The sequence below is a fragment of the Gorilla gorilla genome, chromosome 3 (genome assembly GCF_029281585.2).
Source record: "Gorilla gorilla gorilla isolate KB3781 chromosome 3, NHGRI_mGorGor1-v2.1_pri, whole genome shotgun sequence".
Taxonomy (NCBI): Eukaryota; Metazoa; Chordata; class Mammalia; order Primates; family Hominidae; genus Gorilla; species Gorilla gorilla.
In genome coordinates, this window is record NC_073227.2 from 34,297,120 (window position 1) to 34,315,781 (window position 18,662).

General features: G+C 41.7%; 1 pseudogene; it reads left to right on the forward strand.

Annotated features, from left to right (window-relative positions):
• The first annotated feature begins 1,792 nt into the window (after positions 1-1,792).
• LOC134758398 (zinc finger protein 25-like) lies at positions 1,793-3,857 on the forward strand (annotated as a pseudogene).
• Positions 3,858-18,662: the final 14,805 nt, after the last annotated feature.

Consider the following 18,662-nt stretch of genomic DNA (forward strand, 5'->3'; position numbering starts at 1 on the left):
TAAAATGGTCTTCACATCATGTTCAAACATTAAGGAGATCCATCCAGTGTAATAACCAAATAATCAAAACTGCAAGCTCCTCCCCTAGTTAAAACTTACCCATTCCCCAACACAGTAGAAATTTACCCTTACAGCAGGCAAGGGGGTCAATTTCTCTGTACTTCTTACAATTCAATTTCTCTGTACTTCTTACTCCATCTCCTACCCCATTCATTAGTTTCTGATTATGGACCTTTGGGGTCCAGCACAGGGGGACAGAAGGAGGGGATGGAGGACACGACTTACTTGAAGGGAGAAGCTACTCAGGGCATTGGTGCCCTGTGGCATGGCGAATGTCCCTGCAGACTCTTACTCTCCTGTAGCTCTGTGGCTGTCTCTTTGGAAAACCTCCTGCTGGGCACCTCCACATCTAACCCTTTTGACATAGGGTTAGATTCCTGTCCTTCAGCTGGCCGCTTAGAACTCTCCACTCAGGTCTGACTTCTAGCAGCCAAAACCTGTCCATCAGGATAAGTGGGCAACTGTCCTTTGCACATCCTCTTATAATTTGGCATGCACAAACAGTATGAACTCAGCTTCCCAAAGAATAACCAGAAACACATTTTCCAGTTCTCTTAGTGCAGGGCATGAACAAGTGACAAAGATTCCATGAATCAGAGGCACCATGTTGAGGCTTTCATACTGAAGTTAAACGTGAGCAAACAGGCAGGTGGGCATGGCCTCCACGGTGCTGGTAGGTGTGTCCATAGGTGGGTGTGGCTTCCATAATGCTGGTGTGGGTGTGTCCATAGGTGGGTGTGGCTTCCATAATGCTGGTGTGGGTGTCTCCAGGTGCCGCTCAGCCCTGGAGTCAGTGGAGGGCCGGCATCAGCTCCCTTCTCAGGACAGTCTCTCTGGTGAGGTTCTGACACTTGGTCCTAGGGGAGCAGACTAGGAACTTATTCCCGATGTTTTGTTAAGTCACTAATGCCCTCTGATAAATTCCTTTCTAGTTAGGCTGACTGGCAGTGGTTCTGTCATCTGCAACTAAGAACTCTTACCAAGGTAGAATCCCTCTTCCCCCATGAGAAGATTGTTGAGCCAGCTCCCTTTGAGGATGACTCTAGGCTGGCTTCCTTCCAGAAGTCACATCCAAGGGGTTCACTATCATCAACATGCAGCTTGCTCAGACAACCACCACTTGTCTCCTGTCTACTGTCAGAGAAAGGTGATTGGCCCAGTCCCCCTCCTTCAAACTCTTCTCGTTGAGAGTCTCAAACTGGTCCCTGTCCCCCCAGCCCCAAGCTCTAGGAGACTCTTACACATCTCTGCAAGCAGCTCTCCAAACACTTTCCTCACTAGGTTCCAGGTGAAGGGAACATGCTCCCTTCCCTATCCCTATATAGTGGGCACAGAAATGCCCAGCACCCTCATGGTGTACCCCAACAGCTTCTTACTCTTCACTGGACTCCTCATCTCTTTCTTCTCTTCTTCTATAGCCCAGGCAGGGCTGATGGGCTAAAGCTGGCCAAACAAGCTTTGCAATTTCACAGCATGTTCTGCATGGCTGGCTTTTGGGGCTTTGGGGAAAAAAACTCTACGATATGCATGTGCATCCCTGGCTTCCCCCAACTTCCTGGCTCATCCTTCCCCAGCCTCCAGTCCCTCATGGGAAACAATCCCTGGCCTCTGGTCGCACATGACAAGGGAGTGGTGGGATCCTGAAGCCATTGAAGTGTGTGTGCAGGTGAAAGGTCTGAAACAAGTTTAAGAGAGATAACCTAAATTGGTAGTAAATTAATAAGAAATAAATGTTTACATTCACTCATTGAAAAGGGTCATTTCTAAGCTCAACACATATCAGAGCGACATATGGAGACCTCTCTCTCCTCCACTACACAGAAAATGAACAAATCCCAAGAACAAGTGTCATTCAAGGATGTATGCATAGACTTTACCCAGCAAGAGTGGTATCTGCTGGATCCTGCTCAGAAGATGCTGTCCAGAGATGTGATTCTGGAAACTTACAGCAATGCGGTCTCAGACAGGTGTTGCATTACTAAGCCAGACGTGATCTTCAAGATAGAGCAAGGGGCTCCGGAACATTAGAGGAAGGATTTCCAAGCCAGTGCCACCCAGAAAGGAACTGGAAAGTTGATGACCTGTCAGAGAGCAGCCAGGAAAACCAAGACAAGTGTTTTTGGGAGCTTGTGTTCACCAAAAACAAAACAGTAAGCATAGAAAGTGGTAATAGAGTAAGAAAAACTTCCAATTTGGGTACAAACCCTGTTTGTTCAAGAACATTTCCTAATAAAATATGTGACTTGTGTGAAATGAGTTTGAAAAATACTTTGCGTTTAATTATTGATCAAAAGAACTGTTCCAGAAAGAAGCCTGATGCATTTAATGTATGTGAGAAATTGCTCCTTGGTATTAGGCTTGAGAAAATTCCTATTGGAGAGAAATTGTATAAATATGATCAAAAGAGGGTCATTAATCATCACCAGGCTCTCACTCAGATAATTTTTGACCAACCTTTTGAGTATAATAAAAATGGACAAGGCTTCTATGAGGAGGCAGCCTTTTTTTTTTTTTTTTTTTTTTTTTTTTACAAATAAGAGTTAATCTTGGATAGCAGAGACACTTTAAATATAATGAATGTGGAAGAACTTTCACTGTTGAAAGCTCAAAGAACTCATTTGGAAAAGGAGCCATATGGAGGCAGTATTTGTGAGAAGTCCTTCTGTATTGATTTTAGATTTGGACTTCAGATCAGATAATTCTTATAAGGGAGAATCTTTTTTTTTTTTTTTTTTGCAGAGAGTTTTGCTCTTGTTGCCCAGGCTGGAGTGTAGCAGTGGGATCTCGCTCACTGCAACCTCCACCTCTCAGGTTCAAGCGATTCTCTTGCCTCAGCCTCCTGAGTAGTTGAGACTACAAGTCTCACACCCAGCTAATTGTTTTGTATTTTTAGTAAATATGGGGTTTTGCCTTGTTGGCCAGGCAGGATTCAAACTCCTGGCCTCAAGTGATCCACCCACCTGGCCTCCCAAAGTGCTGGGATTACAAGTGTGAGCCACCGTGCCCAACCTATAAGGGAGAATCTTTATGAATACAATGAATATGGGAAATCTTCTGTGACAGTTCAACTTTCATGATCTGTCAGGGAGCTTACACAAGAAAGATTCCCCATGAATATAAATTGAGTGACAGAACTTGGGAAAACTCAACTCTCTTTAAACATCAGATAGTACACATGGGGGGAAGCCCTCTGACCACAATGAAAATGGGAATAATTTCAGCAAGAAGTTACATCTCACTCAGCTTTGGAGAGCTCACTGAGTGAGGAGAAATAAACCTACGAATGTGGTGAATGTGGGAAAACCTTGTGGGAGAAGTCAAACTTCACTCAGCTTCAGAGAACACACACAGGAGAGAAACCCTATGAATGTACTGAATGGGGAAAAGCCTTTTGCCAGAAACCACACCTTACCAACCATCAGCAAACACACACAGGAGAAAAGCCCTATGACTGTAAACAATGTGGAAAAACGTTCTGTGCGAAGTCAAAGCTCGCTGAACATCAGAGAACTCACACAGGGCAGAAGCCCTATGAATGCAAAGCACATGGGAAATCCTTCTGCCCCAGGTCAGCCCTCACTGTCCATCAGGGAACACACACAGGAGAGAAATCCTTTGCATGTCATGAGTGTGGAAAATTCTTCTGTGTGAAGTCAAATCTCATTGTCCATCAAAGAACTCACATGGGAGACAAACCCTATAAATGTAGTGAATGTGGGAAAACCTTCTGTGAAAAATCAGCTCTCACCGAACATCAGAGAATTCACACAAGGCCAAAAGGTCTTTCCACATCCTGAATGTTAGAAGCCTTCATACACCTGTCAAATTTTTGTTCAGCTTTTAAAAATTAGAGAAAGCAAAGAATGTCAGAAATTACTAGAAAATGACTTCTTGTTTGAATATGTGAAAGCATTCAAGAAAAATTAAACCTTTTCATTAGGAAATTTGTACTGAGGGGAATTCTGTCTAAGTAATGCAGCAAAAACCTTTATCTAAAATTTATGTTGTTTAGTGTCATATTCCAAATGTAATACCAAAATTTTATTGTAAATATAATGGACAATATTCATTTACTCATCTTCACAGTAGAATCTGAAGCATTTAAAAGTTGAATGACACAGAATTAAACATGTATGTGGGTCTGGCGTGTTGGCTCATGCCTGTAATCCCAGCACTTTGGGAGGCTGAGGCAGGTGGATCACCTGAGGTCAGGAGTTCGAGACCAGCCTGACCAACATGGCGAAAGCCCATTTCTACTAAAAGTATAAAAATTAGTCGGGCATGGTGGCGTGTGCCTGTGATCCCAGCTACTCAGGAGGCTGAGGCAGGAGAAGCTTGAACCCGGGAGACGGAGCTTGCAGTGAGCCAAGATCGCGCCACTGCACTCCAGCCCAGGCAACAAGAGTGAGACTCCTCTCAAGAAAAAAAAGAATATATATACATATATATATGTATGTGTGTGTGTATGAAAAGTCCCTGATATTTGTAGACCTTATGAGTATGCTAATGTAGCAAATTTTGGTATATTTCATTTCCATATTGCAACCCAACATGGTTGTCAGGAGAAAATACGTACCTTTAGTTTAGTAACTATTCTGGTATGTGTTAACATTTTCCACACAAAATACCACTGGTATCTTTATACGTTGATATAACTATATGTGTGTATGTACTTATGTATGTGTATATATATGGGTGTATATGTAAATACACTTGTACACACATACTAAAATATAGTGATGTGCTAGCGTCACCTCATATTGACTTAAACGTGCTGCTGATTGTTAAATTTTCAGGAATTTTGTGAGGCAGTTATTAAACAGTCATTATTTAAAATATACAAACTTACTATTAAATTATATTAAAAACAAAGGTAATAAATACCCAACACTCATCGCTTCTAATTAGGTTGCTACATTTCACTATGATCTTTGTTATTTAGGTTACTTATATTATTGCCTCTGTATGGTGAAAATACTATCCACATCTACTGCTACTGCACGTCTCTTCCCGACTCCACATTCAATACTATTTTGTTGGTAGCTTGTGGCAGTATTTACACCATCAAAATCGGCAAACTATAAATCAAGGTTTTCATTTTCTTCACAGAACCTGCTGTCAAATATTTACCAGCACATCATCATGTACATATGAAAACATATTTGATAGTACAAACCACATACCTCTTTTTATATTTCCTGACATAAACAAATGCCTATCGTCATTACCGCTGAACTGCCTCTTCAATAAAGGAGCTAAAAAATGTTTTTGTGAGGTTTTAAACTACCTCTGAGTCAGTCCTATTCTAAATACTATCACAATAGCTCTGCAGGTTGGCCAGTATAAGTTTTTTTTTTTTTTTTTTTTGAGACGGAGTCTCGCTCTGCAGCCCAGGCTGGAGTGCAGTGGCGCAATCTCAGCTCACTCACTGCAAGCTCCACCTCCCGGGTTCACGCCATTCTTCTGCCTCAGCCTCCCGAGAAGCTGGGACTACAGGCGCGTGTCACCATGTCCAGCTAATTTTTTGTATTTTTAGTAGATAAGGGGTTTCACCATGTTAGCCAGGATGGTCTCGATTTCCTGACCTCGTGATCCACCCGCCTCGGCCTCCCAAAGTGCTGGGATTCAGTATAAGTTTTAAGTGAGATATTATTTCACAAGGAACTGTATTACATACCTTGCCTCTGACTGTTTGCTGGCACATGTGAATGGGTATGGCTGTTATTACTAACCTAGCACTTCAGTAAAGAAGAACGAAACAGTATTTTTCTGAGGTTTTTCAGCTACCTCTGGGTCAGTCAGTAATGTAAATGCTGTTAATAAGGATAGTATTTACATAAATTATGCAAAGGTTAACATCAGTTGAAATACAGTAGTACTCACTGCACTCTACAGATGAAAAGTGGTGGTATGTTAAAAAAAAAAAAAGAAACTCTACAATAGTCTTTAACTTCCTATTTAAAATAAACAGGCACCATGAATTGAATTTGTCAAAATAAAACCATACCAAAGTTAGCATTTAGTTCAAGATTCCAAGTTTGCATCATGTTCTCATTCAATAAAATTGACCATTTCTCATGTTCTCATTCAATAAAATTGACCATTCCAACATTTTCTGTTTGTGCTATCAGCACTGAAAATGCACATCCACCGTGTTGACAGCAGCTAACAGAGTGACTCACGTGGAGGCATCGCAGGCTGCATTGAGCTGACAGGTTGTCAAACCAATGAACGGGCAGGGATGATGTCAGAAGACCTTTCTATCATTGCTGCCTGCAGCTGGTCCTCATTATATGGAATGCCCGGTATGCTGTGAAAAACCAGAAAAAGAAAATCTTACCTGTTCTTAACCTGTATGGAAGCCAAATCTCTCAAGGGGTACTGGCCTGAGGGCAGCATGTTCACACACTATTTCTATCATTTTTTTCCCACCTGCTATTGCAGAAACCTTGACTTTCTCCATCTTCAAAGTCCGCCCAGCAGTTTCTGGAAGTCCCCTGGAGATATGTGGCATGGACTCATGGGACTGTCCTCTCAGCTCCCCGGGACATGCCATGTTTTTCCTCTGCAGCCCTGGATTCCTAGGAAGAACTATAGCAAAAACTTCTTATGCCCATGAAGGTGCACCAAACAGATTGCAAAGGTCTGATCAACCCACACAAGGTGTGTAAAGCCACTGCACAGCAGACCTCCTGCCATTGTGGATGCCACTGCCACCTGTGGCTGCTGCCACCCATGCCACAAGCCCAAAGTGGCACCAAAGCTACTCCACCTTCTCTGTCACTAGGGAGAATCTTCTGCCCCTCCTGGGGTGGCAAGCTGCAATGCAGTTCCCAATGCTCATGTGCCTTGGGTCCCTGGAGTCTCTATAGATTCCAGAGAACCTGCTCTTCATTGAGATGCACGGGAACCTTTGCGTAAGCCCAGGTCTAGATTAAAGCCTCTGGTAAAAATGGCTTCGACTCTAACTGAGAAAACTGACTTTTCACAGATTCAAAGCCACAACCATTCAGAGGAAAGGTCATATAGGTTGGCCCACAAAGTTGGCCACTCAATTTATAACACTTAGTAAATGTTAACGGAGGCAGGAGAGTTGATTTTTTAAGTGAAGGGCTATCAACGTTGCTGGACAGAACATAGTGGTCTTTCAAAATGGAAAGAATTCTTAAGGAAACCCTGTCCTTGGTACTCCTGCCCCATGCGGCTACCCCCGCTCCCCACCCTCTGGGCATCTCCCATGACCACAAAACAGGGTACACAAATTCCTGCAGCCCAAGCATCCTGCCCTGGCTTTTCTGGCCCCAGATATCCCACTTTACCTCCTCCTGGGACCCCAAGTTCTAACAATCTCCCTCAATTTTATCTGAACTATCACTATACCTAACAAAAGGAAGACCCTCCACATGTCATATTATACAATAGGTAATATGACGTATTACATGTTGGCCAACTTGAGAAAAGGCAATTAAATTCTATATTGCACCCACATGCTGACCACCTACTAAGTGACAAGCAGAAAACAAACAGAGATGAGTCAGACTGACTTCATGGACTTTACTGTCTATTCTGAAAGGGCAGTGTAGCATATAGCATTCAGGGGACAAACTAGGGAGAAGCTGGGTTCCTCCACTTAATTGACTTTATAACCCTTTGACAAATGAATTAACTTCCTTGTACGTTTACTCATCCTGAAAATGGAGTTAAGGAGAGATACTAATGCTTGGTATTTCTGTGAAGAAGTAACAAGTCAATACACATAAAACACTCAGAAAGTGCCTAACACTATTAGCACTTAAAATAATTATTAGTGGAGACAGATGTGGACATAACTGCTTATGATATAATAAAATAAAATATTTGGCAGTGATTTAAAAGTACAAACAACTATATACCACAAATTATATATATATATATTTGTGCATGGATATATACGTATTTGTGTGTATATATATATTTGTGACATTTTAGATATATTATCCATATATATATCCATATATATCTGTGGAATATATATCACAAATATGTATATTTGTTTATAGTTGTTTGTATTTTTACTTCTACAAACTTGCTTGAGCCAAAGCTATGTCCACCACTAAGATTCAAATATATATTCACCCATATATATTTACTGACTGCCCACAAGGTTTCAGATACTGAGCTGGACCTGGAAGACAGAGGGATGCAAAGGGTTCATAGAGATTCAGTCCTGCTCTGGAAACCCTGGCTGTAGTCAGAGGCTTGGTCTGGAGAATTAGAGACACGGATCTGCCAGATGTTTATTTGTGTGAAGAACTAAAGAATCTCTTTGGTTAAAAGAAAAGTTCATCCTACAGCGTTAATCATTCACCAGGTGACGCATGGGTTATCAGTCCATCCGTGGTTTGGTTATTCTCCAGCCAACTGTGGCCAAACAGGTGGGACCATGTGGTACAAAACAGGTGCTACCTCCTCTCCAGGGCTGTAGGCAGGGAAGGTAGGTAGACTGGGCCCATTGTTTAATACCAGCAGGCAGGTATGAAAGATCACTCGGGCTTGCAGGGCAATGTGGCAGAGGTCCTGGGGAACAGAGTGGTCATTCACATCAGTCTGAATACAAGAGAATGGATGGAGTAATTGATTGGTCATTTTTGTAACACTATGTCTTCTGACCTCTTTATGTCCTTTAATTTCTACTGTTGCTTAGGTTCATTCATATGTTACACCTTGAGGGAAGGTCAAAATAAGCTCACAATTTTTCTCATCTCACAAAATAACCTTCTAAACTTCTAACTCCCAAGAAAAAGGTATTCTTTCGACTTCCCCATTTCTGTCCACATAACTATTTGCACTCTCCATCACATACTCTTGAAAACTTGAGGCTTTCTTTGACACCACTCTTTTTCTTTCCCCTTCTATTAGGTCAATGGCTAGTCCTTTAGCGATGTGGTCCAGAGTAGTCAAAGGGGCTTGGCTTTTGGAGTCCTCCATAGCTGGGTACAAAGTCCAGCTCTACCACTCACAAAACATGCGATCTTTAACAGGGTATTGCATTGATCCGAGTCTCAGTTTCACAATCAGTAAAATAAGACTAATCATACCTACCTTATAATATCACTGTGGATTAAATAAATAAAATACTGTAAGGAAAGCCCCTAGCACAAGGCTGCATATAGTGAACTCTCAGGAACCATAAGCTTTTATTTTCTACTTCTGACAGGTATTTCACATCCATTGCCTCATTTCTCTGACACACCCTAGAGTGACAATAACAACCTCTGTCTTCCATTGTTTTCCTCCCCAATCCATTATATGCCCAGCTGTCAGAAGGCTCTTCCTAGGAACAGTTCCAATCCCTTCATTGAGTAGATTGGAAATCTTTAATGACTCTTCCAATGTCAACCCAGTAAAGAAAGTATGGACCCTTTAGCTTGGCATTTCATTTTTCAGATTAGCTCCCCCTCCTCCCTTTCTGTGAAAATCTCTGACCTTCTCAAACTGGATGTGTCACCAATTCCCCCAAAACTGTCCATGTCTGTGCTTTTCTTTACATGGTTCTCTCCACCTAGAAGGTACTAGCCCCCTCCTTCCTTTCTATCCACATTCTACCCATCCTTCCGTGTTCAATTTTATTTTGGTTCACCCATGATGTTTTTCCAAATCACCAGCTGAAATCAACTTTCTTTCTGAATTTCCACAGGACATTTTAGCACCTCTCATAGGGTATAGGTCACCTTCTATATTACAGTGGCATTATCAGTGTAACAGCCTCAATTCTTTCATGATACAAAGCAGAACATAAATATATTCAAGTCCTAGATGTGGCCTGAGACCTTAAAATGGCTGAGAGTTACAAGAACCCTTTCCTTCATAGCTTATAGATAAAATACCATGTTTGGGATCATAAGACCCCACCATTGTGGCTACAAATGATTGAATAGGGCTTTGTACCTGAGGCAAAGACATCCACTTTATAGGTAGGTTCTCTTTCTAGAAAAGTCTGAATTTGAGCCATATCAAAAGAGAGTAGTTGGAAGAACTAGAATTTGAAAGACGCTAAGAAGCCACATGAGACACCAGTAAATGGACACCTTGAGGCAGAAGCTGGAAGTGAGCAAGACCAAGAGGTCGAGCAGAAAATAGAGAGAGTGGAAAGTCAGCAGTAGTAGTAGACATAGACTCCGTCTCTCAAAAGCAACAACAAAAGAAAAGGCACCAGAAAATCAATAACAAAACTTGTTGCTGAGACCTGGAATCATGTAATGCCCTGAACAACCTTCCAGATCTCTGCTGGGCAGGCTTTTCAACTGATGTTGACTTTCTGTGCTTTTTAAATAGCTAAGTACCACTACAGTAAACACCCATCACCTTGGACAAACAAGTCTTTGTTCTGAACAGTCTAGAAGAGCCTTCTATAGAACACCCATACCTGAAATCGTTCTCTCAGTACCTCTAATTTTTTCCTGAGAGACAAATTTAGTCCTCTCTGTCTTGGCCCATAGCCTGTTAGTGAAATGCATACATTCTCATAGCCTTTCATACTGTCCAAACAGCAAATATCCTGGTAAATTTCTGAGACCTGTTTGCCTTCATCCTAACCTTGGCACCATATTGCTCAATACCATATTGTTTCAAAGTTCTGGCTCATCTCATGTTTCCTAATAGCCATATGTCAGCTTCATAACCCAATAGGTTACTCAAGACCATTATCTCAACTTTTTTTTTTTTTTTTTGCACACTGGAAAATAAGCAATATCCCAACTTTATAGATGAGACCATTGAGGCGTGGACAGAATGAAGCCTGGCAAGAGTACTGTAGTTTAGAAGCAAAAGTGTAAATTAGAATTCCTGAGATGCCCCAGCTATTCTTATCTAGCCCTATGTGATTAAACCAAGATAAATGGACATACATTTTTCAAAATAAGGAAGGAAGGGAGGAGAGAGAGATATGAAGGGGGGAAAGGAGAGGGAGAGGCAGAGGGAGAGGAAGAGAAGAGGAAGAGGGAGAGGGAGGGGCAGGGGGAGAAGCAGAGGGAGAAGGAGAGGGAAAAACTATCTACCATTCTCAAAAGTGGGTAGTAACTGAAGCAGCAATTTAGCAAAATGATTGACTTCCTCCAAGGAGTCCTTTCAAAATTTTCAGAAAATGATAGATTCCAAGCACTCACCTGATGCATCAAGCTCCCTGGGCAGAAGCAAATATTTAATCTCATAATGGAAAGAATCTGAAGCTAGTGGGCTGCCCTGCTTTTTCACATCTGAATCTTACTTTGTCAACAAAAATTATCTCTATTCAAGTGCTCCTGTGTGGGTTTCTCAATAACTTGAGAACCAAATAGACAGAGACAAGTTTGTGCCCAAGTAATTAAAAGCCTAGAATGGAAGCATCTGGCCGAAAAGATTTAATCCTCAAAAAAAATCATGAGATCAGTCTTATCCCCATTTTGGAGAAGAGTAAACCGAGTCTCAAAGACACTAAATAAGTTGTTCATGACCCCCTAAGAAGGAGAAGATCAGAGCCTCAAGTCTCCATCGTCTAACTCCTATTTCCACCCTTTGTCCACTGCTGCCTGACACTGCCTCTTTATAGCCTGCTTTTTGGAGGAAACTAGTTGTTACCTACACTTCAGTTTTCAACCAGACATAATTACTCTGTAAACCATAGTCTTAACCAAAATGGAAAAAAACCAATTATCCTGAGTTCACATAGGTATTGTGATGTGTTGAGCTTGACACAGTAATTTAACAATAATCAAGTAGCATCCAATCAGAAAATGGAACTGCACATTAATCTTCAAATAAATGTTACATCACACACCCAGAAGCAATTAAGATTACACACAAGAACCTCGAGTTGCTTGGAGTGAGTATCCCTTTTTTTTTTTTTTTTTTTTTTTTTTTTTGTATTTATCTCCTGTGTCCTCTTTTTTCTTTTTAGGTAGTAAAGCCACTTTTTCATGGGAGAAACACATTCCATTGTTGACCTTGAACTTCTTCACCTGGCCATTCAAATGATTACATTCTCCTATGCACATGATCGGTTCAGGCATAAACTTTGACCCAAGCAAGGCTAATCAGAATCATCTCTGAAATTTTATATATGGACACATTTATAAATTATTAGCCAAAGGATGCAAGCTCTGGCCTTCCAGCAGCCATATTTTTAGGGCACATAAACCCCAAATGAGGATAAAACAGGTTATTAGAGATAAGCAAAGTGAAGTGATCAAGAGAAAAACAGAGTCCTGATTTGCACCCTAGATCAAGCCACATCTGATGTGAGTCCTGTCTTTGGATTGTCCAATAATAACAGCAAATATTATTCCCATTAAGTTGATTTGGGTTACAAGGAACCAAAAGCATCCTACCACAAACAATACCAAATTCCAGTATTTCTGCACAAACTGGTGAGTGGTTCAAATGTTTCTGGCAGGCCAGAGAGCCACAGTTAGAATGTGGGTATTGTAGGTTCAAATAGGGCAGACTCTGGAGTAAACTCACCCATTTGAGGCAGAGATATTTGGAGGAAGATAGAGTGATCAAAGTAATGAGAACTGGTTAGGAGGAACACTTAAACATTTTAAATTAACATTTCTTGGAATTTTTTGGAGATGATTAATGTAAAACACATTTATTGGAATAAAGTTGGAAAATATAGAGAAACATAAGGAAGGAGTAACATATCCTGAAGTAAACACCACTAATATTTTGATATACATATGAATGAGTAGGATCTAGTAGGAACTGGCAAACTTTGGCTGCAAAGATCCAGAGAGGGAACATTTTAGACTCTGTGAACCATATGGTCTCTAATGCAACCTACCATTGCAGGGAGAACACAGCCATAAATAATACAAAAAGGAATGGGTGTGGTTGTGTTCCAATAAAACTTTATTTACAAAAGCAGATGGTGGGCCAGATTTGGCCAGAGTCGGCTGACCCTCCTCATTAGAATTAGCTGCTCTAACAGAAACTCAAAATGGCAGCAACATAAACAAACAATAAGCACACTCCCCTCTCAGGAACAGATTGGGCATAAATACAGTTATGCATTGCTTAGTAACGGGGTTATGTTCTGAGAAATGTGTCATTAGGGGAGTTTGTTATTGTGAGAACATCATAGAGTGTACTTATATACTAGTGTACAAACCTAGATGGTGTAGCCTACTGCACACCTAGGCTATGTGGTGTGGCCTATTGCTCCCAGAATACAAACCTGGACAGCATGCGACTGTACTTAATACTACAGGCAACCAGAGCACAATGGGAAGCATTTGTGTATCTAAGCATACCAAAACATAGAAAAGGTACAGCAAAAATATGGTATAAAATATTTTTTAAAAATAGTACATCTGTATAGAACACTTACTATAAATGGAGCTTGCAGGACCGCAAGTTGTTCTGGGTGAGTCTGAATAGGTGGTGAGTGGATGTGAAGGCCTAGGACATTACCATCTATGCTATACGCTGTAGACTTTATAAACACTGTACACTTAGGCTACACTAAATTTATAAAGAATTTTTTTCTTTCTTCAACAATATATTAAACTTAGCTTACTATAATTTTTTACTTTATAAACTTTAATTTTTAAAAAACTTTTTGACTCATAATAACACTTAGCTTAAAATACACATTGTACAGCTATACAAAAATATTTTATTTCTTTATACCCTTATTCTATAAGCTATTTTCTATTTTTAACATTTTTATTTCGTTTTTTAAACTTTTAAACTTTGTTGTTAAAAACGAAGACACAAACACACATATTAGCCTGTGCCTCCACAGGGTCAGGGTCATCAATATCACTATCTTCACCCTCCACATCTTGTTCCACTGGAAGGTCTTCAGGGGCATGGCACTGTCATCTCCTAGGATAACAGTAGTCTTATGTACTTCCAGAAGTACCTTCCTGAGGCTGTTTTACAGTTAACTTTTTTTTAAATAAGTAGAAGGAATACATTCTAAAATAACAATAAAAAGTATAGTAAATACATGAACCAGTCACACTCATTTATTACTATCATGTTTTATGTACTGTACATAATTGTATGTGCTAGATTTTTTATTTCCATAGGTTATTGGGGAACAGGTGATGTTTGGTTACAGGAATAAGTTCCTTGGTGGCGATTTGTGAGATTATGGGACACCCATCAGCCGAGCAGTATACCCTGCATACTATTTGTAGTCTTTTATACCTCACCCCTTTCCCACCCTTTCCCCCGAGTCCCCAAAGTCCATTGTGTCATTCTTATGCCTTTGCATCCTCATAGCTTAGCTCCCAGTTATGAGTGAGAACATGCAATGCTTGGTTTTCCATTGCTGAGTTACTTCACTTAGAATAATAATCTCCAGTCTCATCCAGGTCGCTGTGAATGCCATTAACTCATTCCTTTTTATGGCTGAGTAGTATTCCATCATATATATATATACCAGTTTCTTTATCCACTCGTTGATTAATGGGCATTTGGGTTGGTTCCATGTTTTTTCAATTGTGAATTGTGCTGCTATAAACATGAGTGTGCAAGCATCTTTTTCATATAATGACTTCTTTCCCTCTGGGTAGATACCCAGTAGTGAAATTGCTGGATCAAATGGCAGTTCTACTTCTAGTTCTTTAAGGAATCTCCACACTTTTTTCCATAGTGATTATACTAGTTTACAGTCCCACAAGTGGTGTAGAAGTGTTCCATTTACCGCATCTGTATGTGCTATATTTTTATATGCCTGGCAGCATAATAGGTCTGTTTACATCAGCATTACCACAAACACATGAGTAATGCATCGTGCTATGATGTTGATTTTTCAGCTTCATATAATCTTATGGGACCGCGTCCCATATGCAGTTCATCATTGACCGAATGTCCTTATGTGGCACACGACTGTAGTTCAGAACTGCTATGGCAACAGCAATGTGTCAGAGACCCGGACACTTTCTATCCTATTCTGCCACCCCTAAGATGTTGTCTTCGGGCACATGGTCTGAGATGACTGACTACCATGTCCACAATCCAACCAGTAGGAAGGGAAAAAGGGGGAAGGGAAAAGGGGAGAGGAAAGACACATCTCTTCCCTTTAAGGACACCAGTCAGGAATTGCAGTCATCCCTCTTGCTCACATCCTATTGGCCAGAACTTAGTCATCTGGCCACACCTAGCTGCAAGGGTGGCTGGGAAATGTAGGCTATATTCTGAGCAACATGTGGGTAGCTGCTGAAGGCTATGGAGCCCCTCATGGGGCACCCTGTGATGCAGGCAGTGAAGCCCCCTCTCCACCACACATACTTTTATAGGAAGTGGATGGAGCCAGCCTGGGAGTGCAAAGGTTGATTTTTCTACACTACTGACTGAGGAATGTTTTTATGTATCCTGTAATCTCTGAGTAAAAGGCTGTTTAACCTTTCTTGGAAGGCAGGTTTCACATGTAATTCCTTTAGAGAAAGCAGCCAAAAAGGTATCTGGAACAGGGAGAAAAATGGCCCTCTTGGGTCAGGTGCAATGGCTCACACCTGTAATCCCAGCACTTTGGGAGGCCAAGGGCAGTCGATCACTTGAGGTCAGGAGTTCAAGATTAGCCTGGCCAACATGGTGAAACCCCGTCTCTACCCAAAATACAAAAATTAGCTGAGTGTGGTGGTGCATGCCTGTAATCCCAGCTACTCAGGAGGCTGAGGCAGGAGAATTGCTTAGACCTGGGAGGTGGAGGTTGCAGTGAGCCAAGATGGCACCAGTGCACTCCAGCCTGGGCAATAGAGCAAGACTCCATTTAAAAAAAAAAAAAATCGTCCCTCTTCTTTAGTTACCAGCAGGCACCCTCATGGCGGATTATAGGATGCCTGAGGATTCCACCCATAAGAACAATGCAGCTGGAGAGGCAGCATAACAGCTCCTCCACATGCTCTCTCCAGGTGTGCGGATGGGGATACACCTCTCCTCTATGGTGTCTGTCACACACAATGTGTATGGATATAGATGTATCACTGCCTGTGTGCTCCAACCTTACATCTAGATTTTAAAGCCCTTAAGAATTGCTTTAAAAAAAAAAAATCCATCTTTGCATTCCTGAAGGAGCAAACACCAGCCTTTCCAGATGTATTCAATTCCTTGAATGGAAAAGATCAAGCAATCTGCACTTTTTAAAGAAACACCTATTTAGTGCCAGGCACTAGGGATTTGGGACACAAAGATGAAAATTGGTAGTCCCTGCCTCTTATGGAGGCTTTTAGCCTAGGAAGGAGACAGACACTGCTGAAGACATCTGTTGTTTTTTGGCTTCCCGCCCCCAACCCCAGCTTCCTCCTAGCCCATCACTCCCCTTTTCGGGGAATCCTCCATTGTGTATTTTGAGGTGGGTAGCCTGTCTCCCACTACAGAAGCCAAAAGAGACAGATACTCCTCTCTCTTTCCCTTTTCCATTTCTGGTACGGCACAGGTGGGCACATGACTAGGCTTAGCCAATCAGATGCTTTCCTGGGACGTGGACTCTTGAAAGTGCTGTAAGAAACTTGGCTCTAGCTGTAGGTTATAGTCATTATGATACTGGTGGCAGGTCAAACTAATGCCCTGCTCATTTTCCAAACTTGTTCTGCAGCCTTTCTTTGATTTTGAGAACCTCTAATATCATCCCAATATATTCATTTATTTCCCTCAAGGTGGCCAGCATTGGTTCTGTGGGTTGTGGTCAACAACCAAATTCCCTACTAATGCAAAAATGATCATCTACTTTGGTGCTTTTGAATGCAAAGGTAAGAAGTCTACTCCAGTTACATCAAATAAGTTGAGTTTATTGTAGGAACACGGATAACCATATGGACAGTGGAAAAGCCTAAGAATTTAAGGCCAGCTGCCATTACAGGAAAGTCTTCATGAACTTCAAGGACTGAGCTTAAAAGGTCATTCCGCCTTAAAGGACAACTCTATCCCAGTCACACAGGGATGTGTGGTGCCCCTAGTCTTGATGAAGGATTCAAGTGACCACACACGTCACTCTGAAGCTGAGACAGCACTGAGAATTTCAGCCAGTCATTGGATATGGGCTTCCCTGGGAAGGGTGCATGATCTTGGGTGGGGTGACTTTCTTTAAAAGGACGCTTCCTGAAGACAGCTGGCAACTGAGGGCTGTCTGTTGGCAGCACTCCCAGTGGCACAGAGAATAAATCTATCATTCCTGAAGAGGGATCCGGGCAGCACATCACAGCATCTGCTACATCAGATCTTTCTGTATTTCATGACCTTTCAGCTTCCGTTGCTACTGCTCATTGCTAAAGTCTTTCCCAATTCAAATTACTGACAGTGAGAATCTGATCTGACCTAGTCCACATCAAAGGTCACCAACCATGTGGAGATTGGCTCCCCTTGGCTATGGTTGGGAAGCAGGATCATGTGGTAGAAATGCACTCTCCCAGCCTCACCAGTTTGACAGGGTCTGTGGGCAGAGCTGGAGGAAAATCTTTTGGTAGGCATCAGGCATGATGGCATGTCTTGCCCATATACCAATAAACAATTGTAATGTGGTACAGAGGATGGAGTATATAAGTATGTAAGATGGAGTATATCAGGATAAAGTGGGTGGAGTAAATATATAAGTACAGTTTGTATAGGGAACAAAACACCTAAATCTACCTATTAGATCCCAGAAAGGTTCCCCATAGACTTGAACTAGGACTTGAAAGATGAACTAGGAATAGGGTTTTGCCCAGCAGGTAAGTAGAGTAAGACACTCCAAGTAGAGGGAACCATATGTACACAGAGACATGAGATAAATCATTGTGGCCCTAAAGAGGTTGGCCTCCCAGCCACCCCATGTACTCACTGCCTCTTAACCAGATGCCTGAGAGGCATTTTTGGCAGCTGCTCAGAGGGAAACATGCCACCCATTGATTCATCTGGGGCACTCCCTGCTCCCACCTTTCATGAGCTGGTGTCAGTGGGTTCTCTGGGCCAAGTTATGCCCCACCCTGATCCTGTTTGACTTGTGTGCTCTGCCAGGATCCCTGCAAGAGATGGCATGGCCTGGGGCCCCTGCTGCCTTTCAGATAACAGCAGCAGCCAGGCCAAGGCAAATACTAGTCCCTCCTCATATAGGTGAGGCTCCCACTGACGTCAGCTGGGCCTTGGGAAGGCGGGAAGCAGGTGGGTTTAGTTGCCAACTTGGCTCTGGAAGGCAGCTCTGTTGTTCCTATTTCTTCATACTAAAAATGGAAGGATTCCCAGAAGAGGTGTGGAGGTTCTACCTATGGCCTCCAGGGGCACTGAAAGTTTGCTGACTTTTAAAACACACACAAACGTGACAATGAATAACACCTACAACCAAGAAAAAGATGTCACCATCAGCAAGTTTGCAAGATAATAATAATGGCAAACATTTATTGAGCACTTTCTATGTGCCAAGCAGTAGTTTACAGGAATTAAATTATATAGCCATCACAAAAACCCTGCAAGATAGACCCTCTGATTATCCCTATTTGACACATTAAGAAATAGAGGAACAGAAGAAATGAAGTAGCTATGCCCCAAATCCCACACTTTGTAAATGGATTTGAGCTCAATCCCCTCCTTCTCAATCACTATACAGTATGATATACAATATACACTATTCCAAATTAGCCTATATTCTGATGACTAAACGG